The sequence below is a fragment of the Aegilops tauschii genome, chromosome 5, assembly GCF_002575655.3.
Source record: "Aegilops tauschii subsp. strangulata cultivar AL8/78 chromosome 5, Aet v6.0, whole genome shotgun sequence".
Lineage (NCBI taxonomy): Eukaryota > Viridiplantae > Streptophyta > Magnoliopsida > Poales > Poaceae > Aegilops > Aegilops tauschii.
Window position 1 is genome coordinate 371,585,989 of NC_053039.3, and position 23,215 is coordinate 371,609,203.

Sequence of the window (23,215 nt, forward strand, 5' to 3'; positions counted from 1 at the left end):
CGGCACTCCGCCTCCTTCTCCGCCTGCGCCGGCGCGCCAGAGCAGCCAGCCTCCTCCTTCTCCGCCTCGTCAGCAAGGGCGGAAGAGACCGCCGGCGCTGCGGCTGCTCCGGCGCGTCGTAGTCCTTCTCCTCCGCCTCGTAAGCAAGGAAAGAAGACAGCCGCAGCCGCTCCGTCTGCTCTGCCGGCGTCTAGCAGTACAGCTGCAAGAGGCGGGAGGCAATACAGATTCGGTCCTTCTCTGAAGACTCCAGAGAAGTTACCATACGAGAGGACCGAGGAGGAAACCAGGAAGATCGTGTGAGCCGAAGTGACAAACTTCTTTGAAGGGGTGAAAGCAAAGAAACATCCACCTCCGGAGGAGAAGGTAGATCCGGTGAAAGCAAAGCGCACTCTGGCTGCCCTGACAAAACCACCAAAGTCTCCGCCGAGAGGCAACTATGAGCGCATTCTTGCAAAGACATATGCCGAAGCGGAGCGGTCGGGAAGTACTGTCAGTGATCAAAGGTTAAAAGAACGACGAGCTGGGAAAAAAATTGCCCAGCTCGGCGAACAAGCGAACCAATCGTGCCCCCCGCTCAAGGTGTCAAAAGACATCGTCGCTAATGATCCGACGATGGTGGCTGGTTATAGCAATCTTGGAGATTACCTGCCCGACGATGTACATTATGAAATGATGGAGGTGGACGAACACAAATACCATTACGGGAAGCCTCTCGTCAAAGATGAAAGATCTCTAACAACGATGATGCGAAGATTACATGATTGGTACATGAAAACCTACAGAGAGTCTGATGGGATGAGTACTTTGACGCTGAGAGTTAAACCGGAGCATGACCTCGTTGGAATTGAACTGTTGAATGTTCCATTTGAGGATTTCTACCAGTTTTACAATCAAAAGGCCCACGATAAAACAACGATCACTTGCTACTGTCTGTAAGTAGTACTACTTCTGTCATTAAGTCTCTCTATATAGGTCAGCTCTTTCATTGCATGTATTTATAATTATCCTCACTATATTATGCAGATTGAAGATCGCCGAATTGAAGAAAAGACAAATCGGTGATACTGGGTTCATTAACACAAATCTCAGAGATGCATATACGGTTGAAAAACATCCCAAAGAAGCCGAGGCCAACTTGCTACGATTGTTTGTATTAAATCAAAACAAAGATATAATACTCTTTCCTTACAACTTCAAGTGAGTGTTACTGTCTTGCGCATATTCGGTTTCCCTTATTAGTCCAGGTTATGGTAATGTAATTGATGACTTATGCATGCATGCGCAGCTTCCACTTTATTCTCCTAGAGATTAAGCTTGAGCAGGGAGTAGTAACCGTCTTAGACTCGAGACGAAAAGATCCCCAGGACTATGCGAACATGACTCAAATGCTCGAGAAGTAAGTTAAATCGATCATTATCCACCATATCAGCAACTTTGTTCATTTCCTGATATCAAGTAATTGTTTTCTTTGTCTGGCAGGGTTTGGAGAAAATTCACCACAAAAGCTCCGGGACTGCCGAAGAAGCTGCAATTTAAACACCCCCTAGTGATTCAAGCGCTAGTTTCATCAATACCATTTAGCATGCTTGCGTATCAGTTTGATTGACCTCTATTTCTTGTAAAGTGGTTGTGGCAGGAACCCGGGAATAATTACTGTGGATACTACGTTTGCGAGTCCATCCGCTACACGACCTGTGAGCAGGGCTACTCTGACGAACAATATGAAGTGCGTAAGCAATAATATTCACAATTTTATTTTATTACCATCATTTGTGTTGAGTTTCATTTATTCATATATATATATGTATTGACCCCCTTCTTCAAATTAGATGTTTCGGAAGCGGGATGAACTCCTAGCACCAGATCGTATGCGAGCAATTCAAGAGGAATTTGCGGGACTCTTCCTTGACCACGTGATCGCTGAAAACGGAGAATACTATGTGGACCCTGTGTTCTTACAATTTAATTAGGAGATTGTATTGTAAGAGATAATTATTGTATATATGTAGCCGGTAGTGTCGGATAGATATACGAGAACTTGTTGTTCGACCAATCTCTCGGAGAAGGAGAGGTGGTCGATATCACTTCTCTCTATATGCATATGTTCATGACGATCTTCTGTTTCCTTCATTTGATTACTAGCTAGCGTGTCTAGTCCTCTCCATACGTATATAGTACGTAGCGTCGACCAAGCACGGAGATAAGAGAGGACACTTCTCTCTATTAATTAGCTAGCTAACACAATATATGAAACACCTAAATTAACCCCCCAACCCCCCCCCTTTCAAAAAAAACAAAAACCCCAGCCCCTGAAATGCTGACGCGTGGATGCCTATTGGTCCCGGTTGGTGACACCAATCGGGACAAAAGGCCTTGCCTATTGGTCCCGGTTGGTGGCACCAACCGGGACCAAAGGGCCCCCTGCCTGGGCTGGCAGCAGCGGCCACGTGGAGGACCTTCTGTCCCGGTTCGTGTAAGAACCGGGACTAAAGGGTTAGGGCTTTAGTAACGACCCTTTAGTCCCGGTTCGAAAACCAGGACAAAAGGCCCTTACCAACCGGGGTAAAAGCCCCTTTTCCTACTAGTGTGGGGCCGTCCGTAAACTCAGTATGGCGGTTTAGATAAAAGAAATCCCGGAACAGATCAACAGTAGGTTCCTCTTGCAGGTATGCTTCACAGAATACTTACCAGTGACAAATATTGGATATGGAGTTTGGGCCGATATCTTGGGGATGGATTTGAAAGGCGGCAAGCACATCACGGAAGAATTTTGATCCGGGAGGAGTGAAGCCTCGGCTTAGGTGATCAACAAATACAATAACTTCTCCATCTTGGGGTTCAGGAAGAGATTCTAGGCCGGGGACTCGCCAATGGATAGTGTTCTTACTTGCTAAAGCGCCCGTTGCAACACAACCAGCCAGCTGCATTTCCGTAACCCGGGAAGGAACCCAATTACAGGAAAAAAGCACAATATCTGGTTTAAAGTTCATGGTTATAACTTATAAACCGGTGCAATGATGGAAGTACAATATCCGGTTTAAAACAGGTTGGCGATTTAATAGAGGGCTAATGGTATATGATGAGTTATCACAAGTTCAAGGATAAACCACCCACAATGGTAAAGAGGCTACACATTTGCAAATCTTTCTAAGTATGGTGCAAACAGATTTCACAGATCGGTGATATAAATCTATATCTGCCACAGTTCTAAAAAGAGGAAATAAATCTAACCTAAAGCTGTGACAGTGGAAGAACACATATGCTTGGATGGGATCTTATGCAGGATAGGGTGCCTTTTGAGGATTAAAAGGGGCGCTAAACTAATGAAGCTCGCCTTTGCTATCAGATTCGGATCAAAACTATGCGATCTAGGAAAGGGAATATGAACGGTGAAGAACACCAACGAACAGTGGAAACCCTAATGCAGATCTGACGTTCGAGGAGAGGAATACTTACTGGTGCAGCTGAACAGCGGAGGTGCGTCGCAGTTTCTCTGGTCAAAACAGGTTGATGCAGCGGCCTGGGTTGGTGTAGACGCGAAGGTCGACGGCGGCGGCGGAGTTTGGGCGCTGAGGCGTCGCGAGGAAGAACCCTCAGCCGTATTTATAAAGACGAAAGGATAAGGGTCAAGCGCAAGAATCGAGGAGCCTGACAAACGGATATGTGACAGATTTGTTGCCTCGATTGCCGGAGGCTCATTAATGAAGGTGAGGAATATACTATTTAAAATGACAAATGATGTCATTGTGGTTTATGATGATTCTGGATGATGACGTCATGGCGGTTTACAAGATTTATGCGAAGTTATGGAAGAAATTTTCTCAAGGTTTCGGAGATTGACATGAACCAGTTCAAATCAATCTGGGGCCTAATGTTGGGGATATTACTACTAGGTGTAAACCGGCCAAGGAAGCCGGGTCAATCAGGAGGGTATACTGCACAAAGTTTTTACAGGATCATGCACTCCCACTTGCCTACAATACAACCCTGTAAATGGCTTTGGCAGAGTAAATGCACCATGAAGATCAAGGTGTTTGGCTGGCTTTTGTTTTTTGACAGACTTAACACCAAGGATATGCTGGTTAGGAGACACTGGCGCTCGAATCAGGATGACAATCTTTGCCTCATCTGCAGTGAGTTGGCGTATGAGAATAGGATACATCTATTTTTTAACTGCACCTTCAGCTGTAGAATCTGGAACTATTTGGGTATTGATTGGTCTGGAGGTTCAGATATCCTGCAATGTCTCCTGCACGCCAGGTCTACCTTCACACACCCTTTCTTCGTTGAAGTTATACTAACAGCAGCCTGGAATATTTGGATCAGGCGAAATGGCAGAATTTTCAGAGCTGAGAGAGCTACTTTCAGTGCTTGGAAGTGTAATTTCATCCATGACATTTCCTTGCTTGCTCATAGGGTGAAGGACTGTAACAAGCCAAAACTTTTGGCTTGGATTGCTTCTTTGTTGTAAAGCAAGTACAGTTAGTTAGCAAATAGGTAGACTCTTTCCCCTTTTGTTTTCCTTCCTTGTATAGTTTGTTTTACTTGTACAGTGGTTCTTTTTTAATAAAGGGCTGTGGGGCTTTGCCTCACAGTAAATATTCAAAAAAAAGGAAGCCGGGTTATCCCCATAATGGATTGTTTATACTTAAAAGCCCATGAAGACAGGGAATAAAGCGGCTTACTACAGAGACTCGAAGGCCTGAGGCCCAAAGGTAGATTAAGGCCTGTAGTTATAAACCGCCATATAGTACATAGCTTGTATTGTAAGATATGACAAAGTAGAGACCGAGCCGGTATGTGTATAAACCGGCATCGGGACTCTGTAAGCCGGCGGGCGTCGACCTGTGTATATAAAGGCACGACCCGACGGCGGTTCAAGGACAACAGATAACAACTCGAGACTCAGGGAAGGCATATTTGCTCCCTGATCATCGAAACCCCAGCAATTCCATCACAACTAGACGTAGGCTTTTACCTTCATCGTAAGGGGCCGAACTAGTATAAAACTCTCGTGTCTCTTGTCCGGTTTAACCCCTTTAAGCTAACCCGTTGCCATGGCTCCACGACTAAGTCCTTTCGCTAGGACTTCTGCCGGGACAATTCCACGACAAACGTGATCCAGAGGACTTGGACCCTACGTCAAGAAAGCAACCAGGAGGGCACGAGGTAGGGGGGCGCGCCTACCACCCTGGGCGCGCCATCCACCCTCGTGGGCCCCATGTTGCTCCACCGACGTACTTCTTCCTCCTATATATACCTACGTACCCCCAAACCAACAGAAGCATCCACGAAAACCTAATTCCACCGCCGCAACCTTTTGTACCCGTGAGATCCCATCTTGGGGCCTTTTCTGGCGTCCTACCGGAGGGGGCATTGATCACGGAGGGCTTCTACATCAACACCATAGCCCTTCCGATGATGTGTGAGTAGTTTACCTCAGACCTTCGGGACCATAGTTATTAGCTAGATGGCTTCTTCTCTCTCTTTGGATCTCAATACAAAGTTCTCCACGATTCTCGTGGAGATCTATTCGATGTAATCTTCTTTTGCGGTGTGTTTGTTGAGACCGATGAATTGTGGGTTTATGATCAAGTTTATCTATGAACAATATTTGAATCTTCTCTGAATTCTTTTATGTACGATTGGTTATCTTTGCAAGTCTCTTCGAATTATCAGTTTGGTTTGGCCTACTAGATTGATCTTTCTTGCAATGGGTGAAGTGCTTAGCTTTGGTTTCAGTCTTGCGGTGTCCTTTCCCAGTGACAGCAGGGGCAGCAAGGCACGTATTGTATTGTTGCCATCAAGGATAACAAGATGGGGTTTATATCATATTGCATGAGTTTATCCCTCTACATCATGTCATCTTACTTAAAGCGTTACTCTGTTCTTATGAACTTAATACTCTAGATGCATGCTGGATAGCGGTCGATGTGTGGAGTAATAGTAGTAGATGTAGGCAGGAGTCGGTCTACTTGTCACGGACGTGATGCCTATATACATGATCATACCTAGATATTCTCATAACTATGCTCAATTCTATCAATTTCTCAACAGTAATTTGTTCACCCACCGTAATACTTATGCTCTTGAGAGAAGCCACTAGTGAAACCTATGGCCCCCGGGTCTATTTTCCATCATATTAATCTTCCAACACTTAGCTATTTTTATTGCCTTTTATTTTACCTTGCATCTTTATCATAAAAATACCAAAAATATTATCTTATCATATCTATCGGATCTCTCTTTCGTAAGTGACCGTGAAGGGATTGACAACCCCTTTATTGCGTTGGTTGCGAGGTTTTTATTTGTTTGTGTAGGTGCGAGGGACTTGAGCGTTGCCTCCTACTGGATTGATACCTTGGGTCTCAAAAAACTGAGGGAAATACTTACGCTACTTTGCTGCATCACCCTTTCCTCTTCAAGGGAAAACCAACGTAGTGCTCAAGAGGTAGCACGCCCCCTGGATTATGAGATTCCTCAGATCAAGGTCTTCAATCAATTACAAGGCTGACTTTCAAAATCACCTCAGCTACTTGCCCCCAATAGAAGTCCTCAAGCGGACATTTTACTCAGCTGATGAGAAGGGCAAGGCCACTGTTGTTATTGATGAAGGAGTTCGTCCATTGGATGGTCAGTTCCACAAAGCCGCATCTTACTCCACCAATGATGAGTCTGCCACTCATGACTCTGCCGCCAATGCCTCAAAGCAAAATCCTCAAGGCATAGCTCCAAGGGTGATGACTGATCGCGAGCTTCTCCTCAGTCTTCACTAGAAGGTCGATCGCAACCACAAATGTGTTAAGCATCAGTGTGGTTCCAGTCTTCACAACATGACTGCTACACACAATGTAGTGAAGAAGAACCACTTCTACCTCCATGAAGTATTCAATCGCACCTGGGCTGTTCTGTCTCATCTTTATGGTGAAGAAGATCTGAAGCAAATGGGTCTCAAGTAGGACTTTGACTGGTCTCAACCACCAGCGAAGAAATTCAAGAAAGTCAAAGTTCCTTCCTTGGTGGCCAGCTCATATTCTTCATTGCACGATACTGATGAGCATGAAGATTTGGACGACACTGCGGCAGACCCTACTTCAACAACCGACCCCAACAACGCTGGCGCTCCTCCATCGACTTCATGATGATATTCTTCAGGGGCGTTAGTCCTCACTTTTCGTCCCTTTTGGTCATTTGATGACAAAGGGGGAGAAATTTGAGTTAGTCTTCAAGCGGGTCTCTATTTATGGGTGTTTTTGCTAAGTTACAACTCTCGTTCTTTTGAAAACTTTGTTGGATCAAGTTGTAAACTTAAACCCGATGGTGGTTTGATACTTTTGCTTTGTTCTTCTGCATGCTATTTCCAAATATATGTCATATGCATGCATGCTGAATTACATCAGTCACCATATTTCATCATGCATGTCAAATTCTTCATATCATATGTTAAATGCGTGTATGAATTACAAGATATAGGGGGAGATCTCCATGATTCTACTCTTCAAATGTGCATTGCTTCAAAAGCAAATTCCTCACTATGCACATCTTCAGGGGGAGTTCTTCTATATCTTGCAATCGAATTCCTCAATATCAGTATTTACACTTCATATGTTTATCCCCGTTGAAAACTTAACCGATATTGTCATCAATCACCAAAAAGGGGGAGATTGTAAGTGCATCTAGTGCCCCTTGGTGATTTTGGTGTATTGAAGACTTATAGGTTACGGGACTAATGCGTTCGTGAGTGTACACAAGTCTACAAGTCTATGAGAAGTTCGATATTTACAGAGAAATTCGACCCCTAAAAATGAACGTCTTCAACTGAAGACTTTGGATTTCTGAAGACTTTGAAGATGAAAAAATTGGTGTGCCCATGATGACTTGATATTCATGCGAGGAACATGAAGCATGAAGACTTTTTTTTCATAGTTTCATTTTCTCTTTCTTGAGTCATAGGAAACACCGTACTATTAAAGGGGGTCGAGGAAAAACTAAGGAAAAGTTTCCAAGTGATGCTCTGATGTCTACTACACAACCTTCTTCTTATAGACGTTGTTGGGCCTCCAAGTGCAGAGGTTTGTAGGACAGTAGCAAATTTCCCTCAAGTGGATGACCTAAGGTTTATCAATCTGTGGGAGGCGTAGGATGAAGATGGTCTCTCTCAAACAACCCTGCAACCAAATAACAAAGAGTCTCTTGTGTCCCCAACACACCCAATACAATGGTCAATTGTATAGGTGCACTAGTTCGGCGAAGAGATGGTGAAGCAAGTGCAATATGGATGGTAGATATAGGTTTTTGTAATCTGAAAATATAAAAACAGCAAGGTAACTAATGATAAAAGTGAGCACAAACGGTATGGCAATGCATAGAAACAAGGCCTAGGGTTCATACTTTCACTAGTGCAAGTTCTCTCAACCATAATAACATAATTGGATCATATAACTATCCCTCAACATGCAACAAAGAGTCACTCCAAAGTCACTAATAGCAGAGAACAAACGAAGAGATTATTGTAGGGTACCAAACCATCTCAAAGTTATTCTTTCTGATCGATCTATTCAAGAGTCCGTAGTAAAATAACACGAAACTATTCTTTCCGTTCGATCTATCCTAGAGTTCATACTAGAATAACACCTTAAGACACACATCAACCAAAACACTAATGTCAACTAGATACTCCAATGTCACCACAAGTATCCATGGGTATGATTATACGATATGCATCACACAATCTCAGATTCATCTATTCAAACCAACACAAAGTACTTCAAAGAGTGCCCCAAAGTTTCTACCGGAGAGTCAAGACGAAAACGTGTGCCAACCCCTATGCATAAGTTCACAAGGTCAATGAACCCGCCAGTTCATTACCAAAACATACATCAAGTAGATCACGTGATATCCCATTGTCACCACAGATAAGCACATGCAAGACATACATCAAGTGTTCTCAAATCCTTAAAGACTCAATCCGATACACTACAAAAAAATACACTTCCGTGATGATACGTGTTTGTCACAGTAGGTCGCGTTTTTTGTCATGCATGTCCATCCATGACGATTTTATGACAGAATCAAGATTGTCATACCTGTGCTGTCGTAGAAGTGTTCCATGACATTACCAAAATTATCATCACGGAAGTGTCCACTTCCATGACGATAAATCATGCGTCACAGAAGTGCTTTCGTCAAGGGTGACCGACACGTGGCATCCACCGTAACGGAACGCCGTTAAGCTATCGGGTCGGGTTTTGGATCCGATAACCCGTTAACAGCCCCGACCAATTGGAAATTTCCACGTGTAAAATTCTTATTGGCCGGACGAAACACGTGTCAGCTCGTCAGTGGGCCACATAGGCGCCTATGATATGTCGACACGTGCAACGGCCCACCACTGGCCCATTTGGCTTACAAAGCCGGCCCGTTTGACTTGGTCAAAAGTTAACGGGCTGGCCCATGAGAAGCCTATTAACGGTCTCTTCACAAATAGCCCATTTTACGGCCCGTTAACTCACGACCCGTTAGGCCCTAAAGGAAATCGGCCCAACAACGTCATGTGGGCCGTCGAATATAACACCAGCCCATTTCACTTTCGGCCCATGTATGGCCCACGACATCTTTCGGCCCATATGAGGCCTTCGTATCATTTGGCCCTTTACAGGCCACGGTGACTCTAGCCCATAATGAACAGTAATTTTCTTTATACCCGTTAACGGCCCGTGATTTACATGGGCCGTTTCTAGCCCGTGTTAGCTTTCGGCCTATTGACGGCCCATACGTTCTTGGGCTCCTTTTCTGCCCTCGATTACTTCCGGCCCGTTACTGGCCTGTTGCCCTAATGGGCCAAATTCGGCCCATGGCAAGAGTCGTCCCGTTACTGGCCTGTTCCCCTAATGGGCCAAATTCGGCCCATGGCAAGAGTCGGCCCGTTACTGGCCCGTTACCCTAATGGGCCAAATTCGGCCCATGGCAAGAGTCGGCCTGTTTTTGGCCTGTTAACCCGTTGCGCCGTTTCCAGCCCGTCCTATATTCTGGCACATTAACGACCCGTTATGCCTGTGACAGAATTAAGCCTTTGCTGTCCTACGGCCTGTTAACGGCCTGTTACCATGCTGGGTCGATACCAATTACGCCCGATTACGGCCCATGTAGACCCATTTATCCGACGGCCCGAGGCCCACCGATTACAGGCCCATTTATCGACGGCCCGTAGGAGACCCATGGATCCTACGGCCCGTATATGGCCCATGGTAGTTGCGGCACTAGCAAACCAGGGAAAAAGAAGACTAGGAAATAAATAAGGCCGAAACTAACGCTAGGCTATTAAGGCGATTGCACAGATTACATCCACTCGGCATCAAAGATCGCCACCAGTGCAAATATAGGGAACACCCTACACTAAACGAAAATGGCTTGCTGTTTTCTTCAGCCGGTGGCTGCACGTTAAGAATAAATTTTGTATCGCACCAAAACAAATTACAACTATATAACAAAAGGAAGGTTGTCATAAAAATTAACAGTCTAGCAGATAAATGCACCACCAGAAGTTCAGAAGCTCAGTTCATTTGACCTGACGGTTACGTTTTCATGCTGTATTGTCCGATGGAGCACCATAACCCTCGCCTTCATTTCCCCTAGGCTCCTGAACAACATAGCAAATGTCTGATAGTCTGGTTTCAAAACCATGCATATCTTGACGACAATGAGCAATGTTTCTCCTTGTTCCACAAAGGGTCTCTGTTAGGGAATGGACTTGTGTCTGGAGCGCAGATACAACATTTCTTTGAGCTTGCATATCTTGATCATGAGGCAGTTTGGACGATATTTCCTTAACAACCAACCCAGTATTACGCAGGAACGTGCTTTTGGCACTATTAGTGGACAGGTACTGACCCACTGCAGCAAGAGCTGACATTGCGGTTATAGTTGCCTTGCCACCTCCAGAAGATGGCGGTTCCACCATTTTTTCCATAGCTCGCTGAAAAGTTGAGGTTTTACATTAGTAGTACCAGAACAGATGATATTAAGGAGGCAGCAATACCAAACAAAATAGCTTTGGTCTATATACAGAACTTATTCTGGTGAACCCATGTAAAATATTAGTTGTATTTTATTGCAAAGTACATAATAAAACCAGGTTCCAAACATATGACCATGTACCATCGCTAATGTATTGTCTATTTCTTCACATTGTATTGAGGGCTAAGGATAAAGAGACGAAGTTTATAATACGGTAAGCATAGTATGACATCATTCATATCACAAAACAACTGAGAACAGACATACAGGCAATTGTAACGTTGTGTGGGTAAGTCCAGCACGGAACTAGATTACGGGTCAAGAGCAAAGGAACATCACTCCTCTCTTTTACACCTTGTAAGGTGCAATGATACGCTAAGACAATTGTGTATAAAATTGAAAAGAGTAATAGACATTGGCTGCAAACCATGCAGTTCAAGGCACAAGTCAGAGTAAGTAGTAGTTAAAAGGCATGAGGATTAAGGACTTACAATAGCGGCTTTGACTGGTGTAGTCATGCCCTTCTTCTTGCTGGTGTGACAGTCCTTGAAGATTTCCACAGCATTTGGTTCAGGTACTTTTTGGTCCTTGCGGGCTTTCCTCTGCATTTCGAACAAGTCAATATAGATCTGATAATATGGTACAGCGAAAAGAGTGAAACAACAGCTAATTAAAAGAGCCTTGCAGTGTGCAATATAGCTACGAGATCCTGTCGTCTGTTGGAATTTCACTTTCGTACGGTTGGCCTTGTTCTTTGAACAGTTCACCTACAAGAAGATAGATTTGTGTGGCACATGTGTAAATAGGACTTCAACATGTGATCTGATCACATATATATAATGTACCTGATACTTCGGATCTGACCAGTGTTTAACAAGGCCCCTCCAGTCTTCATCCGATATATTTTCCACTGGAGATGTTTGGGAAAGTTCACTGTTAGCCTTGCCTTCAAAGTGAGTTTTCCTCAAGTTATACCGATACTGTCGCAGAGCAGACTTGAAAACATGGGTGCAAGCTTGTCTGGTTGCATCATCTTGGCTATCCAACTTGAACCTCATCTGTTGAAAATTATGGGAGTCTCATTATCAGCAACCTAGAAAGTATGGGACAGAGCAAGACGATATTACTAGTTTCCATACATAACCATACTTACAGATAAATGGTCGAGGAAGGTGTTGAACTGGGTTTCGTCTTTGTCATTCCTGTACTGAATCCATGTTGGGAGGATACGTACATGACACCTAACGGCAACCGCTGCCTCTGATACTAACTTGGCTGACTCTGTAGCATCACGTGGCCTTTTTAAACCTGCCTCAAAATGGATCTCCATTCTTCCTCCCCTAGATTTAGTTAACCTATAGAGCATTATCCCTGATGTTTGTTTCCTCTTGCGCCTAGGTGCTAGTCCAACAACGAACATAGGAAGTGTTAGTGTACATCAAACTATGAGACTACATATAAAGAAGCATGCAATTGTAACTTGACTCCAGCAACTACCTTCTTGCTGTTGAAGCTCACAAGGTTCATCTGATATTGCCAACTCGTCTTGTGTCAAGAGTGCTTGGGAAGTAGTGTTAGGTGGCAAGGGAGCTTGGGAACGTGCTGCTAGCTCAGTTGACGCACGAGTAAGTCGTGCAGCTGGTAGTACTGTGGTAGGTCTTGCAAGAACTAGGGTTGTCTCTGCTTGTTTGGTGGCAGCTATTTGTTTCTGTTTGGCTTTTTTTGCAACTCGTGTAGCATGGGATGCCGTGTTTGTAGAATTATCTGCTGGACTTTGACCTTCTATTGTACCATCAGTACCAGCAGAATCTACAGGATTCATCCGCTTCTCATTCCCTGCCATTCTGTGTTTGTTCCTCTTTCTCTGTGCCATGTTAAGTCAAGCCGACAAGAAAAACGAATAACAATTTAGTTCTTCAGAACAAATTGATGCGTGATGCAGACGAACTGAACTTTGATGTTAGACAACCACATGATAGGAGGATGTAATCTGTATGAAAAACAGGACGGAAGAGATAACCAGAACTATGATGTGTAAACTAAGAAGAAGACATTTCACCAAATTAGAAGCAATGCAATGGAAGGTAGACACCATATGAAAGATGCTACAAATATCGCTCTGCCAAGTTAACAGTGTCTCATCATAAATGGCGTTTAAACAAATGCGAAGCAGTACAAGAAATAAATCATATGCAAAATGCAAACAACATCACACTACCATGTTAGAGGTCTCTCGTCATTAGTGCCATTGCATATTCACAGCATTGCATATTCACAGCTTATGATGTGTAAACTAAGGAGAAGGCATTTCAACAAATTAGAAGCAATGAAAGCTAGACACCATATGAAAGATGCAACGAATATCACTCTACCAAGTTAAAACTGTCTCGTCATAAGTGCCATTTCAACAAGTTAGTAGTACAAGCTAGAAAAGAATGTGAGATGTAACCTATATCACACTCCGAAGTCAAACGTGTCTTATGATAAGTGATTGTTGCAGGTTACACAACAGTAGTAATTTGATGTAAGAACATGGTGTGATAGACAGATATTGTATGTTCTAGAAACAAGAACACGTGTCTTATTCAAGTATAATGTGTAAGGTAAGCAGATGGAATTCAACAAAATTAGAAGCAATACAAGCTAGACATCACACATAACATGCAACCACATATAACAGTGCCAAGTTAGAGGGAGCACCGGTGATGCTGCACTAGGGGAGACGTGCTCATCATAAACACAACTTTGTTGAGTGTCTATGCATGTGTTGTCTTGGAAATCATCTTGGGGGTGTGGAGGAGTAGAAGCTGTAGAGGCCCTCCGTTCGGAAGGAGCACCTTTATCCGCTGCCTTGCTAACTTCCTTCCGCTTTATTAATTTTGCATTGTCAAGTAAAACCGACAAGAAAAAGCAATAAAATTCTCTCTTCAGAACTCATTCATGCATGATACTGACAATCACTACTTTGATGTAAGGCAAACACATGATACCAGGATGGAATATGTACGAAAAACAGGACGGCATGGCATGTTCACAACTGTTTGTGTAAACTAAGCAGAAACCATTCCAGCAAATAAGAAGCAATGCAAGCTAGACACCACATGAAAGATGCAACCAATATGACTCTGCCAAGTTAAAAGCGTCCCATCATAAATGGAATTTCAACAAATTAGAAGCAGCGCATGCTATAAATCATATGAATGATGCAACTAATATCGCACTGCATATACAAAAGGTGTGTCGTCATGTTGATTGATGCGGGATGCAAAAAAAATAGTTTTATGTAAGGACATGCTTAATAGACAGATGTACTATGTACTAAATACAGGAAGGCATGCCACATTAATAGGTATAATGTATAAGCTAAGCAGACTAGCACATGCAGTTTAACAAGATTGGAAGAATTACAATCTAGACACCATATGCAACATGCAACCACATATCACGGTGCCAAGTTAGAGCAAGCACCTGCGATGCTAATGTAGGGGAAATGCTGTAATCAACTACAGAGCTACGTTCACTATCTTCATCTAGCATTTCTGTTTCTTGAGAATCATGTCGGGAGGCTGACGCTGCATTCTTTAAATGAGGAGTAGTCCCCTTGCCTGCCTGCCTCGTCATAAGTGATTGATGAGGGATACACAAGAACATTAGTTTGATGTAAGAACATGGTTAATACACAGATGTACTAGTATGTACCAAAAATAGAAAGGTATGTCATATTCAAAGGTATAATGTGTAAGCTAAGCAGATGCAATTTAACCAAATTAGAAGCAATACAAGCTAGACATCCGGCTGGAGTGGTGAGCATGATCATCTAGGGCCTGAGAGCCTGGTGGGAGGCGGGCTGCTTCGCCACCATCGCAGCTTTTTAGTTGGCTTCCAGGTGATGCCTATCTTTGCTGGGCTTGTCACTGGCTCGGCCAGTGCCCTGACTATCTATTTGTCTTCTGGTGCTCACGGGATGGTGGTTCATGTAAAACAAATATCTTTCCTTATCTTACCGACTTCGGCCTTTCGAATACAAGCTAGACACCATATGGAACATGCAACCACATATGACACCGCGAAGTTAAAGCAAGCACCTAGGATGGTGGTTCATTGTGAGCGAGGTCATCAACTCCAGAGCTACGTTTACCGTCTCCATCTGCTGACACTGCACCCTTTATAGCGCTGTAACGTGTCTTACCTACCCGTAGACGAAGCTGCAGCGACTTCTCTCTTTTCTTTTTGGCTTCTCTCATGGCAGCAGACTCTGAAATACCCTTGCATAAAAACACAATATTGAGAGTAAGGGTGAAGTGTGTGCAGAACTAGTGCACTGTAAAAGTAGCAGATAGCAGGTGGCTAAAAAATAAATGACAGGGGACATATGATAGCTCTACAACATTGCATGGCAAACAAAATTAGATTCTACTCCGTATGATTTTGTAATATATGAGAACAGGAAATGCAGGTAGTCCTCCAGCACACCACCACATGTGGTCATATCTAAGATAACAGTCGACTGAAAATAAATAGGTCAGTCGATTCTTTTAATGAACCGTCCGATCTATAAGGAATGGGCAGATGGCCTTCGTCTACCTCCCGCCAGTCACTGTTGACGATCTTTCTCGAACCGCCAGCGACCACCGGCCCAGACCCCTGCCTCCGCCGCCCCGCCCTCCCATCGACCTCATACCACCGCCGTGCTTGGCAGCGCCCCCAGGCCATCCCTTTAATCCCGGCCGACCTCCAGATCGGGCGCTAGTAGCTCTAGGCCGCACACGCCCCTAAGATAAACACCAAGACGCTGCTTCCCCGGCGTAATAGGCGTACTAGCGCCTGTTACGCCGGGGAATACTTCCGTTAATTAGGAATCAAGTGGCCAGAAATTGAAATTCAGGGGGGCGACGGACCTCTAGGTAAGGTGAAATAGTATATGAGGAGAAACCTTGTGCATCGCGAGTTACTAGGAACATCTAGTATCAAGAAGAAGCGGTCAACTAGTGTCTTCTGTGGGATGAATACCGTGCAAGCAGAGATGTAAGATTTGCACGAATAAGGGAAGAGGAGTACCTTTTTTGGTTGCCGGTGTGGTCACCTCCACATGTCGTGCCGATCTTCTTCTTTTTACCGAGGAAACCGATGTTCTGGAGGGTGCAGGCTTGTACGAACCCATGGCCAAATTGTTGACTGTGTTGTCGTGGCCGTATGTCGGCGGAGGGGAAGCAGATCCTTGGCGGCGAAGGACGGCATAGCAGGAACAGCTCCGGTGCGGTGGAGGGTGGCAAAGTTGGAGCGGCAGCGGTGAGGCGCAGGACGGCGTGGTTGAACTGGCTCGGGTACGGATGGCTCTGCCTCGGCTTCAACTACTGGTCGTGGAGGGCATTGCGGTTGAGGTTGCGGTGGACAACGACGTCGGGGTATCGGCTCCGGCGTGATGGAGGAGGGCGGCGGTTGATGGGTGAGATGGGGTGGCGGACGGAGGACGCCGGGGTTTCGCGGCTGGTGGAGAGGTAGTTTTGGCACCCACGGAGTACGAATGGGGAATCGGACGGTTGGGGGGAACCATGTTTCGGTCTGGGACGCGCTTGTTTTTGGCTTTTTTGAACAGAAGATGGGACGCGCTTGTTTGAAATTTGGGGAAAGTACAAACTTTGCCCCCTCTTAAATTTCGGACCTACTGCGGGTCGGGGGTAGGATGATAATCCTAGGTGTCCCAAATAGTGGGCGGGAGCGATTTCGGCTGCGCGCATGTGTGCTTAGGCGGCCATTGTGTATGAATGTTTTTCGGATGCGGTTGTGTGGCGTCTAGATGAAGCTACAAACCTACCCCGGTTTAGACCTTTGGACGTCGGGCCGATAGGTTTCACGGGTCGAGTTATTAGAAAAGTAATTTCCTTGTACTACCAAACATTGGTCTCACGCGGTTTCGGGCGAGTAGAGGCTCTTTTGGCGCTTCGTTCGAAATTTTGAAACACAAGCATTCACGTTTAGAGTACTCTTGAACTATGAGGATTGACCTAAATAGACAATGTTATATTTGACTTTGTATGTTTGAAAACCTCGTTAAATTATCCGCTTCTTTTTGAAATTTTGACACTTGAAAATCCTATAACTACGATTATTTTGGAATGGAGGAGCTAAATTTGAATCTATTTCGTACACGACTACATATGCTATTATGTACAAAATCAGAGCAAAGATTGGGGCCCCCATAATTTAGGTATGGTTTACAAATGCCATGATATCAAATTCAAATAATTGAATGGACTTCATGTTGAATTCAATTTTTTTAAACCACCTTAAGTTGAATTCAAATGTATGCTAGTTCATAGGTAGCTATTTATAATATCCATTGTGTAACTTTCGTATGTATAATGTGCTTTACACACACAACATGAACTATACTCATGTTTATATTCGATTGCTAAAGCGATGCATTGTCTGGAGTTCAAAATACTAACTATGTGGATCAATTGTGTCGAATAATAACATAGACATGCTCAAATTCGATAGAATCTAGATGTCTGATGGATCAATGACCGCTCCTTACGCGAATTGCAAATATCATGATCCCATCCTAATATTTGGATACAATTTATATCTTTAATAAATGTGTAGAGCAGTCTTTTACGTGTAGTTTCACTCTCCATCGGTGGTCTATCACACATGCTCACACACTCTCTCCCGAGGTGTCTTTCTCGCACACATGCTCTAGATATAACCCTCCCTCCCTCTCGTAACCATTTACAACTGTTTTCACTAACCTTTATCACAAGTACTCTTCCTCTCGCAAACATACACACGCACAATTCTCATCGACCCTTTCTATATACATGGACTTGCCTACGTGTCTCATGTACGCACATTATCTTTACGCCTGTCTCTCACGCATTGTCTCACACCTCTCTTCCTAATTGACAAGTACGATTCTAGCAGAGCATTCTGGAGGATGCCCCTTAAAGTTAGGTTGGATGAATAGTAATATCAGAGATAAAGGGGTTACCTTAGTCCGAGAACCTAGGGTTACAAATCCTAGCCGGCTTTGTCAGTGAACACAGAGTCCTTCACAATTCTGCTATCTTTATCTTGTACGACTAGTCATCCATGGGTCTTCCTAAATGTGTCACGGGCCGACCAATGTGGCGCAGGACGGAACCGAACGAAGGGCCTCACCTCAACCCACCGGACCTCATGCGGTGACACACCCTCTGCCCCCACGTCTCATTATCTTCTCACACCCACACATACCAACACAAACACCACACACACAGAAAATTTCTCCTGGTGCCTCTATTCCCTCCCCCCTTGCATATACACACTCAAGGGAATGAAATCTCTTGTCGTGACGTCATATTCGTCTCTCTCTCTCTAGACCACTCTCATTTCTCGTGCTATCTCTCCCACACCCCCACCCCCCGTCGGCCCCTCTATCCATGCCTCTCTCGAATACGTAATACACACACATACCTCTCTAGGCCCCACCAAATGCATCAACTACACATTCACACATGTTACATCACGTACCCCATTGATCTAAAAAGCCCTCTCTTCACGTTTATTTCGCATACAACATTCCTTTTGAATAAAGTGTGGCCAAAAAATTATTTTAGAGTTTCTACATATATAAAACATTACAAAGTTATATGGAGGAGTACGAACGCTAATTTGCATTGCATGGTGCCCACAATGATATTTATTCCGCACTGTCAATTTGTATATTTTTATTCTATATACAAAGTTAGTCATAATAAAGAGAAACGAAGAGCATCTCTCTCTCCATCGCATACCCCCCCCCTGTACGCCCCTTTCACGTATGCACACAAAACTATCTCCAGGTCCTCTAAAAGTAAGCCCCCAGAAAATTCACGCATGTTTCATCTTTCTCTTGTGATATATGCAATGACGATCATTGTATTTGAAGCGAAAGCACGATACGTACATTGGACTTCAGAATCCACTCATTACGGTCACCATTTACATTTAGTGGTTATTATACAGTCACGGGCTCACCGTACAACTCTGTATTTGCTCATGACATGACTAGTTGACCAGTTAAACGCTCCACATGGCACCTCTAGTGTTGCATCACATTATCTCACTACCATCGTGCCCACCTGTCGACTTGTATCTACTCTACATCTACACTCTTATAAAATACATAAAATACACTCTTATAAAAAATAGAGTTGGTGATGATGGTGTGCCTGCCATCCTGCAATATAGGCCATCCGATTTATATCTGACGGATAGGAAAGAAACTATGGCAATTTTGCAAAAAGGTACCCACACACCTCTCCACATTTTCAAATAAGGCCTTCCCTCGTTCATCCTTTTCTCTCAAAAGATAAACAAGTCATACAAATGCATCTTGATGTTACGTGCAACGCACGGGCATCTTGCTAGTAAGAATGAAAACAAACGACAAAAAAAATTTTGGACGGTGGTTCGAAGTCATGACCGCGGGCACAGCGGACAAGGTGGCCTTGTATTGGTATGCTGAGCCGTCTGTTTTAACATACAGGAGCTGGTGTGGTGATTATACACACACACACACGCATGCACACGAACTGCATCCACGCAACACTCACACAAACACATGCACCCACGCACGCACGCAACACTCACACGTACACATGCAGCCACGCAAGCACGCAACACTCACACGCACACACGCACGCATGCATGCACACACCAGTACACCACACGACCAACACACACTCTCACGCTCCAGTGCTCAACCTACACGTGCATGCGCACACATCAGGCCCTAACAGACACATACACAACCAGGTGATTCCCGCGCACGGGTTGGAGCCTTGTCGCGCCTGCGTAAATTTGTGTTTATCTGACCTTTTGCCTATGCGAACTGACAGGTGGGACCCACAAGGAACGTGGTCAATTTAAGTAGTCAACATGGCCCCACGCAGACTATTTGGCCGGTCAACAGAGTGCAATCCGATGCTGAACTATGAGCAAGTGACCGTATGATCACCGCAAAACGTATATAGTGACTGTAATCAACTTATTCTGAAGTTCGGTGACCATATTACGCTTTTCTCTCTGTAGGCCCTCCAAAACTACATCTCTACACGTTCTCGCATGTTACATCTAACAACTATGCAATACAGCACTACTACTACACTCTAACACAATAAATCATATGTGTTTTTAGTTTTACTAGATATCATATTGTTACTTATAATTATTCAGTTTGCATACATTTAAATTGCCTTTGAAATGTATGGCCAGTATCATCTACCGCGCGGGAAAAATCCCGTCGTTTCCTGTTTAATCGGGTTTGTATCGATGGATCGTGCGAAACAGCAAAACTATAGTACTATACAGTACTACAAGTGACAGTTCACTGGGCCGTCGTGTCGTCTACTCCTCCGTCGTAAGAGTGGAGCGCTCGCTTTCATAAATCTTCTAGTCCCTTTCGCCGACATGTGGGACATCAAGCTACCGGGTCCACGTGCCATACCGGAATACAGTGCAGAGCAGCCGGGGTGAAGCACCCCAGTCATGGCGCTGGTGTAGTAATGAGCAATGAGGCATCAAATCGCAAAGCTACACCTTTCCCGCAGTTAAGTTGGAGGGACGAAGCAACCATCACATCATTTCACTCGTTGCTGAATCCGCTTCTCCCTCATCTTCTTCAACTTAACCACGTGTTGCTTCTACCGTTGTTCTGCCTCATGTGGGACGCCGATCGGCTTGGTAAAGCACTGACACGTGGGACCGCATGTTAGCAAACCGCCAGGACAACGTCCTCTGAAAATAAGAAGCCTAATCCTAGACTTACAAAGGGCTACGTAGCTGCTATGTATACTTTCCATCTAATCTATATATGCCCCCACTGATTTTCAGGTGGGTGGGCCTAATCCTCTCCTTTAATCCAATCAAATAGTCCCACATCACATCAGTTCGTAACTTAACGTAAACCATTACGTGGATGTAGCATTGCTCAAATAAGAAACCTCCCCCGCCATCCACGTGGCAAAATCACCTCCTTTTTACTAATCTTGATTCTATAATTTTTTAGATCGATATAATTGAGATTTGTATAGATAGCACACAGGAGCAAAACCAAGTGGTACTGTTAAGGGCATCCACAATGTGTAGCCAAATGTGAAAATAGCTTTTGGCATCGTGGGAACCATTGTGGACGGTGTTGCCAAAGCCAAAAAGATGGAACCGAAGCTCCCTGATTGATTGATTGATTGAAGGAATAGAAAAATGCAACGTCTCTCCTCTTTCTCCCATGCTTGGACGCATGTAGTACAGTATAGAGCACAGAGTCTACTCCCCTGTCCCTTCTATCACAAATCACAAAGCAGTGAGGCATCAAATCACAAAAGCACGGACGAAGCAACCATCATTTCACTCTTCGCTGACTCCGCTTCTCCATCGTCTTCTTCGAGAAACCATCTCACCGCACTAGTACTCCTAGTAGTACTAGTAAAGCACTTCCTAGATGCAAATAAGGTGGTTGTCTCGGCTTGCAGGCGGCACTTGCGAATGACTTACCGTGGTCTCCCTCAACGGTGTTCTCCGTCGAATGCACTTCGCCAAACCACCAGAAAAAAGATATCGTCGACGTCACCGCAATGGGGAAGGAAGTCAAATATAGTTACTACCTCCATTTTTTTGTACACAAGGCCAGTATATCAAAATTACAATTTGCAAAGGGCCACGAACACTAATCGAGGCAAAATTGATGGGGTTAGCAACCAAGGACATTAATATCCCCTGCATGCATGCCGAAGTGAGAAGGTTGGTTTGCATGCGCTGCATTAATCAAGCGATGAGGAGTGAGATGGTTAGCTCTTTGGTCTTTGGAGAAAAAATATGCATTAATTGACACGTGAAACGAGGATTTGTATCGATTAAATCCCGCGAAGGAAAACCCCGCCTTTCTTTTTTAACACTAGTACTCCTAGTATGTACGTACTTATCCTGTTTGGGTCTAGGCCTTGCATTGCCAAACTTCGCCACACATTTTTGCCAAGCTTGCCTAAAGTTTTCAAAATGAGAAGGAGGTACACTTGCGCACGGCTGTCGCGGTCGCACCGCACCCTCACACGGTCGCTCCTGCACGCCGCGGTCGCACCGCACCCTCACACAGTCGCTCCTGCACGCCGCAAACCCAACCAAGGGAACGCACCCTCACTGACACCGTCTGTCGCATGTGAACAAACCAAACTTAGCCATCCTATCGCTGACACATAATTTTCGTTCATAGTGTATGTTTATCCAACCGCATGTTGGGGAGTATCCGTGCGGCCCGTGCGGTGGTCTGTTGGGGAAGAAGAAGAGGTGAGGAAGAAGGAAAGAAGGGTTAGGAGACGTAGGACATTCAGCCAACCACCTGAAATGGTAGACTGGCCCAAGTCAGGCGACTTGCATAACAAATATATGTTTTTACACAGCAAAAGATCCATAAAAACAACAACATAAAGAAAAACTATCACTGCTCGCGGAAAGAGGCGGCCTCGTCGTCTTTGGCTGCCGGCTCGAACCAGCCGTCGCTGCCGACGTGTGTCTCCGCACCGTGCTTGTCCTCTGCCTCCAGCTACTCGTTCAAGCCGAGCTTGCGGGCGCTCTGCACGGACGAGAGCACAGCCCGGTTCAAGTCGAGGACGTCCGGTTCCGCCTGCAGGAGGGCCTCGATGGCAGCGGCATCCGCGCGCTCCGCGTCGAGTCGAGCCTCCGCCGCCCGATTCAAGTCCAGGACGTCCGGTTTCGCCTGCAGGAGGGCGTCGATGAGAGCGGCATCCACGCGCTCTGCTTCGAGTCGAGCGTCTGCCGCCTGGTTCAAGTCTAGGACGTCCGGTTCCGCCTGCAGGAGGGCCTCGATGGCAGCGCCATCCGCGCGCTCTGCCTCAAGTTGAGCCTCCGCCGCCCTGTTCACATCCACAACATCCGGTTCCGCCTGCAGGAGAGCCTCGATGACAGCGCATGCGCGCGCTCCGCGTCGAGTTGAGCCTCTGCCTCCCGGTCCTCCTTTAGTATCGCCATGTTGAACCGCTGGTCCGCCTGCACCATGGGGGACTCGGACGCCGGCACGAAGTCGACGTCCATCGTCTCATACCCATCGGGGGCCTTTTGCGCCGCGACCTCCGCCATGAACATTGGATCGGCTTCCTCCTCCTCGTAGCTTGGCTCCAGAGAACTCGGGGATTGGCCCACCGCAAAGCGAGCTTGGTAA